At 41.4% G+C, this 20,739-nt stretch overlaps 1 protein-coding gene across 3 annotated transcripts in view; it reads right to left on the reverse strand.

The window, feature by feature from the left end:
* Nucleotides 1–20,424, reverse strand: part of rbfox3a (RNA binding fox-1 homolog 3a) — a 585,838-nt gene extending 565,414 nt beyond the window's left edge. For 2 of the 3 annotated variants that reach the window (XM_061755991.1, XM_061755992.1), the window contains exon 1: nt 3,752–3,924. The gene's annotated coding sequence lies outside the window, so the exon portion shown is untranslated. Of the gene's footprint in view, nt 1–3,751; nt 3,925–7,755; nt 7,950–20,337 lie in introns of those variants that run through there. The other variant, XM_061755993.1, reaches the window with a different exon arrangement.
* Nucleotides 20,425–20,739: the final 315 nt, after the last annotated feature.

A 20,739-nucleotide genomic window follows, 5' to 3' on the forward strand; every position in this document is an offset into this window, starting at 1 on the left:
GATATCAAACGTAAACCATGTCACTGGCTCTTTTTGACCTGTTATACATAAAACAGTATAGAAAAAATAGGATTTTGATAAAAGGGGAGTCGGCACGGTGGGCCGACTGGTTAGAGCGTCAGCCTCACAGTTCTGAGGTGCGGGGTTCAATCCCCGTCCCCGCCTGTGTGGAGTTTGCATGTTCTCCCCGTGCCTGGGTGGGTTTTCTCCGGGCACCCCGATTTCCTCCCACATCCCAAAAACATGCATTAATTGGAGACTCTAAATTGCCCCTAGGCATGACTGTGAGTGCGAATGGTTGTTTGTTTCTATGTGCCCTGCGATTGGCTGGCAACCAGTTCAGGGTGTACCCCGCCTCCTGCCCGATGACAGCTGGGATAGGCTCCAGCACGCCCGCGACCCTAGTGAGGAGAAGCGGCTCAGAAAATGGATGGATGGATGGATAAAAGGGGACATTTAAAGAGTTGGTGTTTGATTTATAGGGACACTCTTGTGATGCTTTGTGACATCAACTTTTAAAGTGAAATCTACATTTGAAACCAAGAATGAGAGGTTCGTCTTAAAAAAATCCTCCGTTTTCTGTAAATAGTGACAATTAAGTTATGGGTTTATAATTGTTCAGACAAGGGTGAAGAATACTGTGGTTGGGGGCTCAAGCTATAGCTGACAGACAGGGGCTCTTAGACAGTTAGGACTGGGATAGGGACCCAAGCCGCAGAGTCTTGGTGCCATTTAAAACACTGGAATTCAGTCTGTTAAAGTGGTAATTTTTCAGCTTTTTTGTGGGTTGCTGTTTCATATAGACAGCACTAAAACAAATGGGGTAGAGGGGACAAAACCCTCTGGCAATATTCTGCCCTTGGAGAAGTTTTCTTAACTGTGACAGAGGTGGTAAGGCAGCTGTGTAAAAGTAATTCAGGAATGCAAGGGTGTGTATTTTCACACGTCACACTCACTTCCCCTGGTTGTAATGAGGAAAGCAATGACGCCGTCCAACACGTATTTTATGTCACACCAGATGGTGGCACTGACGTTGTCATGCATCGAGGCCCTGCCGCACATTGCGAGATGCTGTCAAACGGACCATTGTGAAAAAATGACAGTTGGCGATTCACACCCGCACATTGAGTGATTGGATATATGGACGCACTGAACAGCGAGCCTGTTATACAAGCTTTTAATGATGCACTTTTATTAAACCATAAAAAGATAGAACAACAGTTAAGGAAGAAGCCAGTTGCTAAAGAGAGCAGATGTGGGTGAGAATAAAAGCAAGAGTGTGGATATTTTAAAAGAGGTTTGCCCGTGCCCATTAACTTGAACCCGGCGCGTTACATACTGCTCACGTACATTCTGGCCACAAGCTTCACTATTTCATCCACAGGTACATTATAAATCATAAATATCGTTAAGCGTTGTTACAAAGCACAGCATATGTATACTTTACATACTGCATTTGTATGGCGGCCGTTCTGTGTCTCGCTGTCCTAAAACCCGGACATGTACAGTGTTTTTAGCGGGAGTGAAAGCTTATGTGCATTTTGATTGGATGTAATCTGCAACGTTGCGACCCCAACACCAGCGATTCATATTTTGGAAAAAAAAAAAAATAGCAAATAGTTGCGGAACCCCGCACGCTGCGCAAGAGTTCATTCGGGTTCAGCCGCATCGCTCAGCCTTAAGTGTCTCACTCTGGCGTGTGCAGCAATGTGAAAGTACACACCATTGCATCAATATTCCACATTCGATGGGTTCTGTGTAAAAGGCAAAAGGCGCATTAATGGAGGATCTTTTGTTAGCTCTAATGTCGCTATTTTGCATTATCTCTGGGTAATAGAATACATCGTTAGACAAGAATGAGAACGATGGGGCAGGCCTCTTCCAAGGCAGGGCTCCAGCGCGAGTAAATTATTCATCTTCTCGCGCATGTGCGACCAATAAAGTTGCAGATTTTTTTGTTTTATTATTAGAAAATGTTGCTGACAAATATCTACTCCACACTTCATATCAGTTGTTGGAAAGAATGCACAAATAAGGATGAACGCTTTTAGAGGATAATCAGTTCTTATTTTCTCCCCAATGAACTTAGTGTGCCAGGGGAGACAAATCCTGATAATGAGTTGGACTCGTTTGGTGAGGAAACGGTCGTGGCAAAAAAAGGCAAGAAATTCTGTTTTTGTGACAAGTGGGGAATTCACTTTGTGTTGTCGATACCCACAATATGCGGGGAACATGAAATTAGCTAATAATACTGCCAATAGTTTCACATTTCACACAGTATCTACATTTGTTGTTATGGTATTTATCATTTATATAGTCAAAATGAGAGGGAATGTGACTATTTACTTAGAAAGTCGATTTATTGTGTGCAAACCTAAATTTTCTATTTGTCCCCCTAAAAATTTAAGTTAGGGGCCACTATGCTCCTTGTAAAAAAAAAAAAAAAAAAAAAGTTAGTCTGGCGCTAACAAGACCATCCATCGAGTCACCTTGAATGCCCCTCTCACAATGCCAAACCATATTAATTAGCTTCAACACCAAATTCTGTACCTTCACCCAGCGCCACCATACACCTGAATTCAGTCATTCAAATTATGAAAATAAAGTCTCACATGGTTAACAACACGAAAAGTTCTGTGTCAGCACTACTATCCAGGCATCATCAAAATTAAAAATAGGTCTAAGGAATGCACACAAATGCTAATCCACTTAACATGAAGTGGCAAAATATTTTCTCGTATTTTCTATTTATTTGCCAGTACCCAGCAGTAATCCAACACACCGGACCTGATTTTGCCTCCACCCTGAAAAAGTTACATTGCCTCTTAAATCAAAAGGGTAAGTATCTCCCAGCATGTGGCCCCACGAAACACTTCTGCCACTTGCTCCAGCCTCCATGCCGACAAGCCTGTTTTGAAGTCGGCACAGCAAGTGTCTTCCACTACATCTTTGGTGTGAGAGGAAATCCCAACAAAGGAGCCCAGTGCCGCCAAAATAAAATGTCTGTGATCCCTCAGGGAAGCCCTTTCCTTGACACATTCACACATACATTTGTGGAACTAACACACTTTTAGTTGTGCAGGTGTCGGTGTATTGTCTCTGTTTAATGTTTTGAAAACATCTGCATTTAGATAACATTTCAAGCAGGAGCTTTTCTACTTGATTTCCGAAGCGGCATAATATGCTTAAGCGCTGCAATTTGTTATCTCTAGAGAATGGAATAATTCAGTGTAAAAGGAAATGGAAAAAAGGAAAAAGAAAGAAAAAGCAAAATTCAGTTCAGTTCTCACCGTTCACATGAATTACACTCCGTGGAAAAGTGGAAACACTAGAATACACGTATCTTGTACGTAAAAGATGAGTTCAGCATTGATTCCGTTTTTGTTTCATATGAACCAAGCTAAAGTACTTTACTAAAGTACTAAAGAAAATTATAAAAGTAAAATGAACACTAACCCCTGGACACGAGTGCAAAAAACTAAAGTACAGTGACGAGATGCAAGACAAGTAACCTTGAATAAATTACACATAACCCACTTAAAAGCAAACCCCACGCAAGAAACCCAAGGAACAACCAATGATTTCCAATGGAGCAACCCGAAGTAACTCCAGCCAACAAGTTGAAAGTGATGCTGCGTGCTTCCTATGCACTTCTACTGTTCTCAAGTATGGAGCTCATTTAGTTGGTAAACAGCTCCCTCAATAGTGAGTAAATGGAGAATAATGCATGGACGCACAGTAGAGTACTTACACTGGTCAGGAGTGTTGCTTTCTCTCAGTCCGCTCAGTCCTGCCTCTACAAATATCTCTCTCGCTTCTGTTCACGCTGCCTTTCTATCGGACTATCTGTCTCTTTCTGTGAGTTAACTACAATCGCCGCTGTGGACACATACACGCCACGGCAAATGCACACTGTGCAATGTAATGCCGCTCTGCCGAGCAACTGCTCTGAGCAACACTGAGATGGAGACAGAGAGAGAGAGTGAGAGAGCGGGACATACAGTAGAGGAGGAGGAGGAGGAGGAGAAGGAGGAGGGGATATTAGAGGGAGGAGAAGGATGCTGAGCAATGTGTGGAGGCAGGAGTGTGAGGATGCGTTCAGTGTGGGCTGAGTGAGCAAACTACAGTAGGGATGCTCTCATTCACGGTGGGAGGAGGAGGTTTACCCAATACAGTTCATACAGTGTCAGAAATAGGGAACGGTGCGTGTCAATTTCTAGACCTCAAGATAAGCTTACAAGGCCAAATAATAGATTCCACTGGGCCAATTAGAGGAATAAATAAAAGGAACTGACGCGGTACTGTGTATTACCGTGCTGTAAAGTGTCTTTTGGATTTTCTTAAGCTTTATGAAAGCCGTGCAATACTTTTCAGCCATGCCTGTAAAATACCACGAGCTGACAGCAACGTTTGATTGTGTCAGACTTGGTTTGTAAACAGTCACACTGTCACGATTGAGCTTTTCGTGGCATTGGAGGCAAGAGGTGGTGGACCCAAATGTAGGGAAGTAGTGAGGCATGTGGGTAGTGCAAAAAAGAATACATTTTCAAAAACACTAAGGCACATGGAATAATAAAAAAAATATTAATAACAAGATTCAAGTAACAAACAAACAAACAAAAACTCACCACAAAAGGAAACAAGACATGACCAGGTAACCGTGACTGACAATGACAATGATCCAACACAGACTGACAGAAAACATGGAACTAAACACAAGCAAACTGACAAGACAACGAGGCACACCTGGACAAGACACGAGTAGCTGGAGGGAGCGGATTGGTAGACACAAGGAATAAGGTTAATGAAAACATGAGCATGGGTCACTTGGAAAACAAGACATAACATAAAACCAGTGGCGGTAATTGGCATGTGCGAAGTATGGCTGTGTGGGCGGGGGGTTCTGCCCCGTCGACGATTGTATTGGCAGTGTAATGATGTACAATGACCGTGAGCGTTGACGATCGACCATCTATTGCCATCGCACAGGTTGCCATTCAATCCAGAACTGCTACTGCATATAAGTAAAATAATGTTCATATGCTGTCCTAATTTACTGTACATATGTATATGAATATTTATGACTATTCTGTGTGGGACTATTCCAAAGTCAGACTGCAAAGGTGATTATAGGGCAGGGGCCAGTGCTATAAAGAGGCATATGTATCTAATCAATATGACTATAATAATTATAGAGTGAAATGACAATGTGCGGCAAAGGGCTACTCCCTGACCTAATCGGTGTACGTCGGTAATGCGTGACCAATGTGTCCTTTACTACTATGTTAACACACTGATTAAAAAGTGCCTTCTGAACCAGGGTTTGATTTAAAAATGTTATAATGTATTTGTAAAATTGTATAATGAAGGCTAGTGGGATTGCACCAGTGCCAGGTAATTATGAAATGTTCATGGACTTTAAAGGATGCAAAAAGATTGTGATTTATTTATTTATTTTTAACGGTGAACAAAAGACAAATAGATCATACTAATGAAATATTACTGACATATGTTAGTCTGTGTTTCTTGCTCACTCATCCAGCTCATTCAGCCCCCACAGTAAAGGGTCTTGGGATTTTGTGGGTGGCTGTAAATAGATAAACATCTCCCTTGGCAAAGTAGGCATACAAACACACACATTCAATACATTTGAACACACACACACACATACACACACTGGCAAGATATGTACATACCCCCACACAAACAAGTACACATTCTTCAAACAGGTTCTCTCTCTTTCCTGGATGAGCAAATAGGAGAATAGCATCTTGATAAGTAGGTACGGGGGTTGCGGTGGAACTTGCAGCATACACAACTCAATAATGAAGCCCCATTTATTATTAGTGAAAATGGGAAAAAGCTGAGAGCTGTTTAAAGTGCTTTGGTGATACCTTCATCCCTCTTTCTGTCACAGTCTCGCTTTAATTCGGTCTGCCTTATTTATTACTTCTTCTTAGTCCTTTCTTTCTCTTATTCCTCCATCTTTTTGCCTGATGGAGGCTAACCATATTCTTTAAGAAAAAAATAACTATTGATTTAAAATGGCAAGTCCATGCTGTGTCATGTTAGAAAATTAGGACAGTGCAAAACTGAAATAGTAATAATTATAATCTGAAACATCAAACATCAGAACCAGAAGCACAGAGAATTGAAATGTGCAGTTCTGTCTGTAAATGCAATACCAGTCCTGTGTTAGTAATAAAAGAAAAACATGTTGCACGCAGAGACCGTGTCAAAATAAAACTGATCATTACAATCACTTTCAAACTTGGCCAATGAAAATCAACACACAGAAATTTACATTAAGACACTATGGGCCTGATTTAGTAAGAGCCCAAAGAGCAGGCACTAAATTGTGTGTTGTGCACTCACTCCAACAGATTGTGCACGCTGTTGGCAACACGTGTTAAAGCGGTCGACACAGCCGTATTCAAAAGAGGGTTTTGGGCTTTCAGTAGCTCTGATAGTTTTCACTAAAGAAATTATGGAGAGCACCGCAAGTGCAGAATGTAGTTTGTAGGGATGGAATCGGAAGTGTTAGTGGAAAAGGCAAACTAACATTACTGAGCAGCGCAGTCACTAGGTTTTTATGGATGGGGGTGCTAGCCCCCATGAGATGCACAGGATGTGAAAGAACGTAGCAGAAATCTAAAAAACAACTAAGAAAGACTGGGAAATTACTTTTCAATGTTTTGGATAGTTATAGGCCAATGTTAGATTTGTAGTGTTATTTCAGGATGTTTTTAATACTACCCAAAAAAATGTTGTCAATGTCTTTATGTCTCAAAAGTGTTCTCTGTCAATTGACTGTCTGTTGTCGTACAAGAGCAGCTCCAACTACCGGAGACAAATTCTGATTCTGATTCTGATTCTGACAATCTTTTAGCTGTATGTACCGATAGTTTAAATGTGTTTCTTCCCTTCTTACAACTTATAATTGTGTGACATTTGACCAAGACTTGAAAGAGCCATGCCCCAATTTGAGTGCTGGGAAAACTGAGCGGTCGAATCCATCGTGAATAGACTTTGGAAACAACTGATTGGTGCGTGTTAAGACACGGTACCTAATATCCATTTCACATGAAATAAAATATTTTTTTCACGATTGTAATGATGTGGCGGCACAGTAGATGACTGGTTAGCACATCAGCCTCACAGTTCTGAGGACCGGGGTTCAAATCCCGACCCCGCCTGTGTGGAGTTTGCACGTTCTCCCCGTGCCTGCTTGGGTTTTCTGCGGACTCTCATCTCTACATATAGAAATAACTTTACTATGGTCTAAATATTAATGTTGTGTATGTTGATAGCAGGCCGTTTTTGGCAACAAGTTTGTTTTGAGTATAACATGTTTATTGAATTGTTAAAATATATAAGTTGTAACACATGAAGGCCCAATGAGGTGAATTCAGAGATTTGTTTCTAAATATATAATAAATGTTTGAAGGTATTTGCTGAAAACGTGCAGACTGAGAACTTTTAATTTCTCACTGAATTTGTCATATTAAACTATTTTTCACCATTTCAGTTTTCCTGAGTTTCTGGACATAGCTAAAACGGTGCGCAGTGACACACTTTGGAGTCTGGCAAGAGTACCTCCTCCCCATCTATTTGAGAACTAGACCGCCTTCTTTCGTATCTGTGGGTATCGGGCGCAATTGCGACTTGCAGTCGGATAGCTACTGTAGTTGTGCCGACACTCTGACAATGCATCTTCCCTTCGGATAATCCGCTGACATGCCCGTTTTAGAGTACCTCGCTGTCGGCCGTGTGTGCAGACGTCACGCAGAGAAATAGTGGTGGAATAGTGATGAGGGGAAAAGAATGGGGGGTGTAGTCAGGCTTGACAGTCAGCGGGTGGACCATGGCTCCGCGGTGGCGTGGCCGCTTTAAAGCGCCTTGTTGTCGGCTCTGAGTGTGCCCACATCACGGTGAGAAGGGTGAAGATGCTAGAAGGGGAAAAGAAGGAGAAAAAATTATTGATTGACTGATTAGGAGAAAAGAATGGGGAGATGGAGCCTGACTGGCCACTTTAGAGTGCCTCACACCGCATCGACACTTTGGGATATATTGCAGCCACCTGAGGCTTTATGTAGTTATCGTATGTGTAGGCATTTGAAAGATGTTGGATGAAGTAGCATCCATTTTCAGAACATATTAGTGCTATTTGATTGACATTTGTGCGAGCGCATTCAGTGAATACGCCCACAGCATCTGAGAGCAGAGATTTTGAAGCCTTATTTTGTATACTTGGTGATTTTTTTAATCACTCAAATTTAGCAGGATTGTCAACAACACTATTCTTTGTGATGTATCAAGTTTAAATGACACTTATTTTTTTATCGTTCAAGAGCAAAGACAAAGTCAAATGACATATTAATAGTCCCTGTTTCCTTCACAGTTTCACGCAGACTGGCCCTCAAAGTTAGGCCAGCTGCCACTGTCTGTCTGGTTCCTCTGCCACTTCGTCCCCCTGGTATAAAACAATGAGCTCTCTTGTTGTTTTCAGAACAGTTAACAGCACACAGAGCGGCCAAGATGAGGAAATCCGCTCCCAAGAGCGTCATATTGTAATATTTTTTTAGGAACTGTGAAGCTGAATTATATTCATTAGGATCAATTATGACTTGGAAATTGTATTTTAGGCTCGAATAGCACTGTAGGAGTGACGCAATTCCAATTTTTGTCTCTCAAGTGGCACAGCTTGGATATGTGTCATGGCAGTGTAACGATTAAAAAAACACATCAAAGTTCCATCCATCCATCCATCCATCCATTTTCTGAGCCGCTACTCCTCACTAGGGTCGCGGGCGTGCTGGAGCCTATCCCAGCTATCATCGGGCAGGAGGCGGGGTACACCCTGAACTGGTTGCCAGCCAATCGCAGGGCACATACAATCAAACAACCATTCACACACACGTTCACACCTACGGGCAATTTAGAGTTGTCAATTAACCTACCATGCATGTTTTTGGAATGTGGGAGGAGAAAACCCACGCAGGCACGGGGAGAACATGCAAACTCCACACAGGCGGAGCCGGGGATTGAACGCAGGTCCTCAGAACTGTGAAGCAGACGCTCTAACCAGTCGACCACCATGCCGCCACATCAAAGTTCCCCAGATCGGAATCTGGCCCCTTTCAATAAGTGGATAAAAATCCCCTAAGGCTTTTTTTTTTTTTTCGATTTCGACTACGGCGGTCAATGCAAGCTTGATATCTACACGCCTGCATGTTCTCAAACAACACAAATTAAGACATCAAAACACACCTGCTGTGAAGGAAGTGTGTTGATATGTATGTAGTTACAGTATTTATTTGCAATGTGGGCATCTGTGCATGTGATTTGTTCCATGAATTAAACACCAATATGTGTAACTTGAAATGTACATGTAAATCAATAGTAAAAAAAAATGGATATAGACATTATCTCGGAATTCACCTTAAAAAAATAGCGTGGCAGCTGTGAGAGTACAAGTCTGTAGTTAGGAAATTCATCTTGCCAAATTTCAAAAAGAGACCTGGCTGATCCAAAAAAAAAAAAAATGACAGGACCAATCAGCTTTGTGGAGACAGCAGCGAGAGCGTTGGTTTTGACAGAAAATTGCATCCATTTTTTAATACTTGTCTGAGACTATTTGGGATCAAAGGGCACCTGGAACCATATTTATATTTACACCCATCGCCAATTTAGAGGCCCCAGTTAATGTAACTTTTCTTTTTTTTGTGGTGTTGAAGGAAACCTTGAATAAAAACAGCAAAAGGTTTATTGTTTTGATTAAAATCAATGTCAATGTACAAGAACAATTTTATACATCACAACAGGCGCTGATTTTTTTTTTACTCATCTGATTGTCGGACTCTGCAAGACTGTTGCTTGGTAAAGGTACACACGTAGTAGTACACAAGTACACACATATTCTGACTTTGCTACGTTCTTCTACAATTGTTATTTTGCATGATCTATCTTTAAAGACTATTGGTTAGTCTGCAAATAATTTGTTACACACATCGCCAATTCTGTACAAATTACAGCATCGGCATATTTGTTTACCGTAGTTTCATAGCGCAGAAGGGTTGGAAAGTATGTGAACCATCATGTTATTACTGTTCCTCTTCTTTCTGTCATCTTCTTCTTCCCTCATCCCTCTTCCCTCTTGGTAGTAGAGATGTGACTACAATCTCAAGACAAAATTGGCAGCATGTTACAATGAAATTGTAAGTTAACTGGTCAAGAAGTTAATGGCAAGAGGGTAGAAGCTGTTGGAATGTCTACTCGTTTTAGTTTGCATTGTTCAATAGCATCTACATGCGGGAAGGAGCTAGAAGTGGTGGTGACCAGGATGTGGAGGGTCCAAGAGGTTTTTGCATGCTCTTGTCTTAATTCTGGCAGCGTGCAAGTTCTCAAGGGTAGGTAGGGGGGGTACCGCCAATTTTTTCAGCAGTTTTGATTGTCCGTTGCAGTCGGAGTTTGTCCTTTTTTGTAGCAGCATCAAATCAGACTGTGATGGATGAACACAGGACTGATTCAGTGACTGCTGTGTAGAACTGCCTCAACAGCTCCTGTGGCAGGCCGTGCTTCCTCACAAGCCGCAAGAAGTACATCCTCTGCTGGGCCTTTTTTGAGGATACAGTGAATGTTGGTCTCCCACTTCAGGTCCTGAGAGACTGTAATTCCCAGGAAATTGAAGGTCTCGACGGTTCACACAGGACAGTTGGACAGCGTGAGGAGCAGCTGTGGCGAAAGATGCCTCCTGAAGTCCACAATCGTATCTACAGTCTTGAGTGTGGTCAGCTCCAGGTTTTGTTGGCCGCACCAAAGCACTTTCTGTCGATATGTAGACTCGTCACCGACTTTGATGAGGCCGATGACTGTGGTGTCGTCTGCAAACTTCAGGAGTTTGACAGCCGGATGCGTTGAGGTGCAGTCGTTCGTGTAGAGTGAGAAGAACAGCGGCGAGAGGACACATGCTTGGGGCTCCCCAGTGCTGGTGGTGCGTGTGGAGCTGGAGAAGCTTGGAGGAGAAGAGTTTGGATGATGGTGTTGAACGCAGAGCTGAAGTCCACAAACAGGATGCTTGCGTAGGTTCCCACGCCGTTGATGTGTTCTAGGATGAAGTGAAGTCCCATGTTGACTGTGTCATCCACAGACCTGTTTGCTCGGGAGGTAAACTGTAGGTGGTCCAACAGGGGACCTGCGACGCTCTTGAGGGGGTCCAGCACGAGGCGTTTATAGGACTTCATGACCACAGATGTTAGATGTAGTCATTCAGACCCGAGATTTAAATAGAAATAGGCAGATACCAAAATATTTACTTGATTGTTTAATTTCACACTTGATGGGTGGGCAGGCACTTCACAGACCCAAATATTTGTATACAAGCAATTAAAAAGTCAACTTACTATTATATGTCCCGTTAAAAGTAATCATTTGTATAAAGTCTTATGATGGTTCACGCCCTCGTTTTGTGCTCTCACAGTCATGTGATTCAGTTTTAAAGTCAATTATGCATGAATGTTTTATGAAGAGAATAGCTTTATAAATCTTCACTAATTGTCCACCATGAGTGGGGATTTGTTCAGACAGAAACTCTTTCTCGCATTTCCCAAGTTGCTTTCTGTCAAAGTGATCTCTTTGTGTTCGCCTATTACAATCTCATATTTACCTGAGAAGTCAGATGGAGGAGGTGGAGAAATCCCCAAACCTTCTCACGATTATTCTACTAAAGAACCACATTTTAATTAAACATTTATAACTGCTAATTAGCCCATCATCATCATCATCATCATCTCCCAGCTCTGAGTTTGAACAGGTACTGGAAGTGACAAGGATGGAATATCTGTAGTACAATCTAATTGCATTGTTGATCCCCTTAGGACTTTTTACGTGCTGAGATTCTTTTTTTTTCGGATTCCAAATGTTACCTTCACAATGCATACCCGCAAACTGACATGGCATCAATAGCTCCCAAATGAAAGCACAGTGAATGTGTGCGCTTTATCAAATAAATGCAATTTTCTTCTTTGCTGCTGGGAGCAATGTGTTATTTAAAAGTAGGAAAAAGGTGACATGAAATTTGTAATCCTGAACATGAGTAAAAGGTCATTCACGCCACTCAGTTTTATTGAATTGATACATTTATAGGTAATTTGAGAGACTTCAATTTGTGGTGCTTGAAAAGAGTTTCAGACAGCCGTGTTATCGTGGTGGAGGGGTTTGTGTGTCCCTGTGATCCTAGGCGCTAAATTGTTAGGGGCTTTTTGGCCCAGGTAGGGTCACCCAAATACAAATTCGTTCTAGGTAAGGAACAAGAAAGAGCATGGTTCCAGTGACCTCCTAAGATGTGGAAGAACATTTTGGCAACAAAAAAATATTTGATTACATATCCATCCATCCATTTCAACACCGCTTATCCTGGTTAGGGTCGCGGCACGCTGGAGCCGATCCCAGCTGACTTCGGGCGAAAGGCGGACTACACCCTGAACTGGTCGCCAGTCAGTCGCAGGGCACATATAGACACGGACGACCATTCGCACTCACATTCACACCGTCACTGAGTGGGAACTGAACCCACGCTGCCTGCACCAAAGTCAGGCGAGTGTACCACTACACCATCAGTGACTGATTACATATTAAAATATTTAAAAAATCTGAATTAAAGAAAAAATATGTTTTGCAAAAAAAATAAATCGTTACTGTCGATTAGAAACCTATGTCCAGTTTTGTCAATTTCATATTTTTCACAAATGTATACTATCGGTCAGTACCCATGTTTGAAAACATGCCGTGTTTTTTGGTTTCCTGAAAAGTGATGTGAAGAATATGACCGACGCCACTGAAATGTCTCTTTTTACTGTATTAATAGCTGACATGTTTTAAACTCCTAGAAGCCGCATGTCTCATTGCAATCCCCAAGCTCCACCCCTGTTGTTATGGCATGACTGCAGAGCTGCCAACCTATAGAAATTCACTTCTAGTACAATTTGTCTGAATTTCCATATTTTTAAAAGTATCTCAAGAACATTATCATGGGACAGTTATTGCAGTATATTATGTAAAAGGTTAAAAACACTTCTGCATACTGTTCAATTACACATCATAATCATTACTCTATAATAAATTAATGAATTATGGCTTCAATATGTGTTATTTTAATATATTTATTGCATCAACCTCGTAATGGTGGAACAGTTGCATGTTCTATACATGCTATTTTTGTATTTCCTCTATCCTGCATTATTGTTGCTGAAACAATGTGTCTGTTTTTGAGGTTCAAGATTTACAGGTATGCCACCCTAACACAGGTATGCCACCCTTCTTTTAAATAAAGAAGCTGAGCAGTTAGTTGTGGATTAAATCACTGGTGTCAAACTCGCACCCAGGGGGCCAAATCATTATTATTATTATTATTTTTAAACCTGCCCTGTTCAGCTGCATGGCCTTGTAGAATGGTGGATCTGTATGCCTTTGTGCTAGAAAAAGTTTGCTGTGCAACAGAGGAGTTTGAAATACTCCCTCTGCTTATTTTGTATTTTTTTTTATTATTCTGTTGCTTATTGATATACTGAAATACTCCCTCTTCTCAATTATTTATTATTATTCTTATTTTTTAATTAATGTCCGAGTCAGTGAGCCCGTCCAGCATCATTTTGACTCAACTTAAATACTAGTTTCTCTCTCTCTCTCTCTCTCTCTCTCTCTCTCTCTCTCTCTCTCTCTCTCTCTCTCTCTCTATATATATATATATATATATATATATGTATATATGTATTCATGAGTCTTTCTAGACTTCACTTAACATAAATATATTTTTAAATAAAATATAAAGCACTCTGCTTTGCACAACCAGGTGGGACAACAGCTATGAAGAGAAGACTAAATACGTCAGCGCGCTGTAGCAGCCTGCCTGAGCGGCGTGCGACTTCAAATGTTTCTTCAAAATTGAAGTTGTATTTTCGAAGCTATAAAACACTTTGTCTACAGCACAGAGTGTACAATGAAACGCAATATACACAAATTCAAAATAGTTCCAACTTGAAAACCTCCTTTGTTCCCCTTTATTCCATAATGTATCGTTGTTGTTTTTTCTGTCCCTTTTGGTTACGAATGGTTAAGAATAGTGTTTCGTCCAACTCCTTTTTGTATTATTTGTTAGTAAAACAAAGGCTGAAAGTTGGTCTAAACTTACAACACGTACCATCAGTGAATGATGTGTCCTTTTTATTGACTTGCTTCATGTTACTCTTTACTGCAGGCTATTGGCAATTGTTTGCAATTCCCTAAGTTGAAGTAAATTATTTCTTTTGCTGAGCTAAAGTCCATCCTTTACACAACGTAGTAATGCACAATGATATTAAAAAAGTAGCTTTAACCTGATGACAATCTATGAATAGTAATGATTTAAGCCATGATTTTAGAGTAATGCGTTACTGTCATCAGCGGTTATTTGAATGTAACTTTTTTTAAAAAGTCAAACATCTGACGTCAAAGGATTGTATTGAACTTTCGAGGTTCCACGTTTGTTCCAGCAACTGTGCCCATCGAGGAGCTTGGCAGTCTGCCAGCCCTCTTAATTTACTACTTACTTAGTTATAATTGATTTTGGTGACTAATTTGCTTTGGATTACTGTACATCATTGTAGCACAAAAACACTATCAGTTTGCACCAATGTCAGATGGGCAAATGCATAACTCTGTGTCGAAAAGATGAACGCGAGCAGAATTTCTTGAGTCATAGCAGAAAGCTAAAAAAAAATAATAAAAAAATTCTCTGCCTCCTGTGTTTTGGTTTAAAAAGAAAGTAGTAAGGGAAGGAGAGAACAGTGCTTTAAGAGGGAATAACTTCACAAACTTGTATTGATCTGTGGTACTACTCAGTGTTTGGAGAGAAAAGATAGAGTAGAGAGTTAATGAGTCTGAAAGGATGGTGGCGAGGCAAAAGAGCAGAGAGGGAGGGTGCGAGAGAGCGAGAGAGAGAGAGAGTCTGCCAGCATGTGAGAAGAGTGAGCGAGATGATGAACAAAGAGGATTCAACTGAATTTCAGTTGAGCAAAGTGAATTCCAACTGAATAAGTTGATTCGATCTGCTCATATTTGCTGTCGGGGAACGGAAAGCATTATATGAAGCAATTCATAGCGTTAACGCATATTAAAGAGCTGTTTGATTGCTGATGAAGAACAAAATATTACTTTTATTATCTTTTGTTTTACATACAGCTATTACTATATACACTCATTACCCCACTCTATGTGGGTTAATTTCTATCAAGGATCAACAGTGATTACAAGCCCAGTCGTGCAAAGGCCTCGCAGTAAGATGTCCAACGAAAAGATCGATTTCTCTTTTAACCAACTTAATTTAATGCGGGCTATTTAAACTGGCAGGGCAGGGAGAAACTAGATTGTATATGCTGGGTATGGATTTTTGCCTTGCGAGAGACGCAAGAGCAAAAGGGAGGGGATGGGGGGTTACAAGGCCTTACACCCATTTAGACTCTCAACACACGTACCCGAGTAATCAGAAAGCATTATCTTTTATTGATTATTCAATATTTTCCCAGATCATGTTGTTTTCATCTCTACTAAAAGTCTTAACTGGTTATTGATACTCACTAACTGAAGTAAAGGGTGATAATGGAGAAGCATGGTTGGGCAATGTCACCTTTCCTGCTCTCCACATACACATGCCATCCATGCATACCAATGTCAGGTGATGGTGACAGGAAAGTGATAATCTCCGTTAGCTGAGCACAGGGTGCAAGTGTTCCAGTAGAAAGCAGCAAGAACAATACATAGTTTTAGCCTACATGTCAATATATGTTGTTGAATAAGTGAGGAATCATGTTTTATTATCTGAAATGTACATTTAAAGTAGGGCCCCCACCAATTAATCGGCTGGCCGATTTAATCGGCTGATTTTTCTGTTTTTATTTTGTTTTATTTCATTTCTTTTTTTATATTTTAACACATTACAACCTGATAAAAGATAATGACATTCAAACAAATATTTTTTTTATTAAATCGGCAAGAAATCAGTCGATTTTTCTTTCTGTTGTAAAGTTAAACAAATAATAAAGGACAAAGTGTTGTAAAACAGTCAAATGTTCTGCCTGTTATTCAAATCTATTTGGTGTAAGCATTAATAGACCAAAACCCAAGTTATGTCATTCATTTTATATTTTTTAAATTAATCAGCCGATTAATCGGTTATCGTAATTTTATTCTACTAAAATCGGAATCGGTCCAGAACAGTCGGAGCCTGCTTGTTTTGATCATGATCACAATAAATAACGCAATGTTGTCCTGTTTTGTAGAAACAAAGAAATGCAGGATACTATTATGTTCTACGCACTGATGTAGAATCACTATTGGGAATCCTAAAAAGTCTCCAAAAAGAGTCACTTTCTGTAAACGGGCCCCTTAAAATGTGACCAAGGTGTAAGATATTAAAATGTCATTCACATTGAAATATTTGTTCAGGTTTTCAGATTAATATTTAAATAATGCTGCTCATTGTAAATGAGGCTATTGTAATTGCAAAAATGTCTGGCAATCCACCCACTCGGGTATTTAATAGATTTCACTGGTATTGGTGATCTGGACTTCCAGTGTTTCAAATCAGGCAGACAGTTCTGGTCTGGATCCTTCAATCCTGCTCCAACAACTTTCTCTCTTTTAGGAGGAGAATTAAAAGCACAGTTGAGAGCAACCCTTCAGTTGTGCCGCAGCTCTCTTCCTCACACTAGGGCTCTGTTGCAGGTCAGAGGAAAGAGAGAGTAAGATTGAATTCATCCCAGGTGGTCTGGTCACTACTTCTATTTGGCTGTTTATCTCAACAGGATGGCATGGTTCTTCCTGTCACCATTACAGTCTGTAGATAAACCCTCACCCCCTTCATCCCCACAAAAAAGGTATCAATATCAATAGCAGAAGGATAAAATAGTCATGCGGAGTGGCACCATGCAGAGCTGATACCATCTGGTGGAAAAGAATTTCATTGTCATAAATATTTTCAGCACGGTTGTCGACTGGTTAGCGCATCTGCCTCACAGTTCTGAGGACCCTGGTTCAAATACGGTGTGGATTTTGCATGTTCTCCCCGTGCCTGGGTGGGTTTTCTCCGGCTTCCTCCCACATCCCAAAACCATACATGGTAGGTTAATTGAAAACTCTGAATTGCCTGTAGGTGTGAATGTGAGTGCGTATGTTTTTTTGTTTATATGTGCCCTGCGATTGGCTGGCGACCACTTCAGGGTGTACCACGCTTCTCCCCCAAAGATAGCTGGGATAGGCTCCAGCACACCCGCGACCCTAGTGAGGATAAGCGGTACGGAAAATGAATGAATGAGTGAATAAATATTGTCATGGTACAAACACATAACAGTGTCAATATGGTTATTAAGGGACCAATATTCAGCATGTTCTCGCTCGGTCGATCGGTCGGTCGGTCTGTTGAACGATACTAATTGAACCAACGTTCAGCGGTTGTGTTTTTTATCTAAGCTGTGGACAAGCTGACTTGAAGTCAGCAAAAGTTTTTGTCAAGATTTTTTGAACACCCACAGCCTCTGCCATCAATCAGGGGAACAGCAAGAGTGGGACAAGGAGAGAGCTCTATGGCAGCAGATGCTTGAAGTGCTCTATGCTAATCTCTCTTTCCTCCCCAAAATGCCAACAACCGTTCAAGGTGAATCATATTTCAGCTATACACTACCTTCATAATTTAACAAGAGCCCTGATCCCTCACCTACCCTGTAAACACTCTAGTGTCCATTACGAAGATGAGGTGGTAAGGTGTCTGACCCCTGTTATCTAATGAGCTGTGTCACCATTAAATATGTCCCTTATGCCCTGCTCTGGGCCATGTATTGGCCTGAAAAAACTATCCTGGCTAATATGATTCACAGAGTGTGTAAGTAACGGTGGGTTCCAGATACAATAAATACAAGGAGCAGTTACTGCTGGTTGACGTACAAGATAAAGGTTGTTGTTGCATTTTTATTCTTTATCTTTTCATAAAAGGTCATTTCAGAGACAAACTGTTCTTTCGTACTCTCTTTGTGTCTGGTACAGAACTGGAGAATTGAAAATAAAATTTCTCCAAAATTGAAACAGACAAGAGTTTTTTTGTTGAAGAAAAACCTCACTCATGATAGTTTGTCCAAACAACAACAACAACAACTCTGTATAACTTAATAAGTGGAGCTGCAGAACTTCTGCCGATTGGGTAGACATGCGCATCGGATGGTGACTGTCATGGTGAACATGTACACACACTGATCATGACTAATCAGTGGTGCTGCCGGAATGATAAAAATATTTTATAATTAATAACCAGGGATCACAAGAACAGTGTCTGAAAAAAACAACTAATGACTGTATAGTCAAACCACAAGTCATGTGGAGTAGAAAAACACTTGACTGATTAAGATAACTAATTCCCATTTTCAAAGAACTCCATCCATCCATCCATCCATCCATTGCATATCCCAGCTGACGGGTTACACCCTGCACTTCACACCAGCCGATCGCAGGGCACATATAGACAAACATTCAGACCCAAGGACAATTGACATGCTTCGAATAACCTAGCATGCATGTTTTTATAATGTAGGAGGAAACCAGAGTACCCACAAAAAAAATCCACCCAAGCATGGGTAGAACATGCAAACAAGAAAGCCAGTGCCAGTATTCAAACTCACAACCTTGGAATACTGAAATCACATAAAAACCCAGAGCTGCATGGACTTGTTGGACGCACAGACTGACCGCATCTACTGTAATGAATTGTCCAGTAAACTTGTTTGTGCGGTGGGGTTGTTTTCTTTTTTTGTGTGTTTGTGTTTGGCGATGCATGCCCCACATGCACGGATCTGCACACTAATTGACAAGTGCATGCAATGAAGTGCTGCCGCGGTGCTGAAAATGTGTTAATTTTCTTTACAGGTGCCTACTATTTACACAATAAGTGCTCAACTTCCACAAGTATACGCCACTTGCCTCATTCAATCGCTGTCACAGTAACGAAAGCTTTACTCACCATTGTTTAAGTGCTGCCGGCACGGTGGACGACTGGTTAGAGCTTCTGCCTCACAGTTCTGAGGACCGGGGTTCAATCCCCTGCCCTGCCTCTGTGGAGTTTGCATGTTCTCCCCGTGCCTGCGTGGGTTTTCTCCGGGCACTCCGGTTTCCTCCCACATCCCAAAAAAACATGCATGGTAGGTTAATTGAAGACTCTAGATTGCCCGTAGGTGTGAATGTGAGTGCGAATGGTTGTTTGTTTATGTGTGCTCTGCGATTGGCTGGCAACTAGTTCAGGGTGTACACCGATGATGGCTGAGATAGGCTCCAGCACTCCCGCGACACTTGGGAGGATAAGCGGCTCAGAAAATGGATGGATGAATGGATGGATGGATGTTTAATTTTGGTTGATTTTATATAAGCTTTTGACAGTTACTTACGATTTCAGCAAAGTCATAACATAGGTATTTAATGCGGTGTCTTCACATCACAGGTTCTGCACAAATTTAACCAGATCACTTTGTTACAGCATCTCAAAATTACGTGAGCCCCCATAAATAGTCTGTGTCCCACCTTTCATCAGTATACCACTACCACCCACCTCATTTATACCACTGGAAGCTGAAGCACTGAGTCAGAAAATTAGGTCTGTGCTCAAATATGACCCTTTTCACAATGGTAGATTGAGATTCTAGCCATGCTTGTGGTTCACAGCGTGAAACGTACAGCCTCAATGGGATCCGATGCAGAAATTAGACAGAAAAATTAATCTCCTTTCATTCAGAACTAATTGCACTGTTTGCTAATGCTGATTAATGGAATGGCAAGGGAAGTAAAATGGGAGGTGGTGTGGAAATCGCTATCACCCAAAGAAAGCACACATGGAGTTTAAAAAACGTTTTCAAAATAGATTTCTGTGAGGTGCTGCTTGCTGCTGGAACGGTGGTCCAAGACCATTTCACACATCTTGTGAGCTGTCGTCAAGAAGAATTATGTCACCATAAAGTTCTACATTTCTATGTCCACATTCGAGCGCCGAGAAAGAGAAATGAGTTGATACCTCCGCAGGTGGATTGGACTCCCGAGAAGCCTTAAGCAGCATAACGCTCTACGGACGGAATACAAAGTTACGCTCCCATTCAGCAGTGTGATGGAGGAGCTCATGGTCACCCGCGCTTGAGAGGAACTGTCCACAGATTGCAAGGTGCCAGGAGTTGGAATTGAGGTGAGGACAGGGAGGAAGCGGAATGTCTAAAGTGCCGTAGATAAAGCAGAATCATAGGCTCATAAAAGGCAGACCTATAGTATTCCACCTACCCTTCCAACTATGAACAGCAGCAGGGGAAGGACAAGGCATTAGGTGGTCCAAGAGGAAGTGAGAGCAAGTGAGGAGGCTGAACGCCCCACCATCCTCGTAAAAATGAAACTAATAGCATGGACACGTCGAGTTCAGGCACTGGACCGCAGGATATCTTGGTCTGATTTGTGGTGTGCTGAACCCCAGCGGATCAAGTTTCTTGTGCAGCCTGTGCATGATGTGCTCCTGACTCCATCAAACCTCCACTGCTGGAGCATAGCTGAGACTCATACATGCTTCCTGTGTCCTAGGAGGGCACACGGAGCCAGGTCGGGTAGGTAAGGAGGTTGCTTCAGTACGGTGATGTTCTTCTCGGCCAGAAAATGTCAAATGCTTAGGACATTGTGAGCTGGCCTGTGGTG

The sequence above is a fragment of the Phyllopteryx taeniolatus genome, chromosome 19 (assembly GCF_024500385.1).
Source record: "Phyllopteryx taeniolatus isolate TA_2022b chromosome 19, UOR_Ptae_1.2, whole genome shotgun sequence".
Taxonomy (NCBI): domain Eukaryota; kingdom Metazoa; phylum Chordata; class Actinopteri; order Syngnathiformes; family Syngnathidae; genus Phyllopteryx; species Phyllopteryx taeniolatus.